Source organism: Gavialis gangeticus, unplaced genomic scaffold, assembly GCF_001723915.1.
Source record: "Gavialis gangeticus isolate Ggan-Ray unplaced genomic scaffold, GavGan_comp1, whole genome shotgun sequence".
In the NCBI taxonomy this organism is placed as follows: Eukaryota; Metazoa; Chordata; order Crocodylia; family Gavialidae; genus Gavialis; species Gavialis gangeticus.
In genome coordinates, this window is record NW_017729016.1 from 13536715 (window position 1) to 13538305 (window position 1591).

The 1591-nt window shown below is 49.8% G+C and overlaps 1 long non-coding RNA gene across 1 annotated transcript in view; it reads left to right on the forward strand.

Annotated features, from left to right (window-relative positions):
• The window catches only part of LOC109294576, a 15184-nt gene that overhangs the window by 13057 nt on the left and 536 nt on the right, over positions 1–1591 (forward strand). The gene's annotated exons all lie outside the window — the stretch shown is intronic.

A 1591-nucleotide genomic window follows, 5' to 3' on the forward strand; every position in this document is an offset into this window, starting at 1 on the left:
AGCCTCTGGCACGGATCTTTGAAAACTCCTGGTGCTCTGGTGAAGTGCCCGAAGACTGGAAGAAGGCCAATGTGGTGTCGATCTTCAAGAAAGGGAGGAAAGTGGATCCAGTTAACTATAGGCCTATCAGCCTGACTTCTATCCTGGGGAAGGTTTTAGAAAAGTTTATTAAGGAGGCCATCCTTAATGGACTTGCCGATGCCAATATCCTGAAGGATAGCCAGCACGGGTTTGTTGTGGGTAGGTCTTGCTTGACCAATCTCATTTCCTTCTACGACCAGGTGACCTATCACCTGGACAAGGGAGAAGAGATTGATGTCATATATCTTGACTTCAAGAAGCCTTTGATCTGGTATCCCATGATCACCTCTTGGTGAAACTAGCCAGTTGTGGCCTTGGGTCCACCATGATCCACTGGCTGGGAAATTGGCTCCGTGGTCAGACCCAGAGGGTAGTAATTGATGGAAGTCAATCGTCATGGTGCCCTGTGACTCTTTACTGTCCGAGTCCCTAAGGTTTGGAACAGCCTGCCATCGGAGGTGGTTCAAGCACCTACATTGAACACCTTCAAGAGTAAATTGGATGCTTATCTTGCTGGGATCCTATGACTCCAGCTGACTTCCTGCCCTTTGGGTGGGGGGATGGACTTGATGATCTTCGGAGGTCCCTTCCAGCCCTAATGTCTATGAAATCTATGGAATAACACAATATCATGTGTTCCTGAGTCTGGAGACAGCCTGAAACAATAAACTCTCCTATCACACACTAACCTCATTGGGCTGTTGACCCTAAAACCCAGTCCTAGTATTTTAATGTCAACATTAGCTAGGTAAACACCTGGGCAGTGTGGCACCTTATATACTAACTTGTTCATAGAAACACATGCTTTTGTAAGCTACAGCCTACTTTTTCAGATGCTATGAAGAGCCTGGCAACTACAGGCCTGTCAGCCTCACTTCTGTCCTGGGGAAGGTCTTTGAAAAAATTATCAAGGGCCACATTTGTGAGAGCCCTGCAGGGGAAGTGATGTTGAGGGGTAACCAGCATGGGTTCGTGCAAGGCCGATCCTGCCTGACTAACCTGGTCTCTTTCTATGACCAGGTAACAAAGAGCTTAGATGTGAAGGAGGAAGTCGATGTCATCTTCTTGGACTTCCAGAAGGCCTTCAACACAGTGTCCCACCCAGTTCTGGTGGGCAAGCTGAGGGACTGCGGCATTGATGAATGCACAGTCACATGGGTGGCAAACTGGCTCCAGGGGCGCACCCAGAGGGTGGTGGTGGACGGGTCGACATTGACCTGGAAGGCTGTGGGCAGTGGAGTCCCCTAGGGCTCGGTCCTTGGGCCGGTGCTGTTCAACATCTTCATTAGCGACCTGGATTAGGGTGTGGAGAGCACCCTGTTTAAGTTCACTGATGACACCAAGCTGTGGGATAAAGTCAATACACTGGCAGGCAGGGACTGCATCCAAGCAGACCTGGACAGGTTAGAGAAGTGGGCGGATCTGAACAGGATGCGGTTCAACAAGGACAAGTGCAGGGTGCTGCACTTGGGGAGAGGGAACCAGCATTATGGTTATAGGTTAGGGGCTG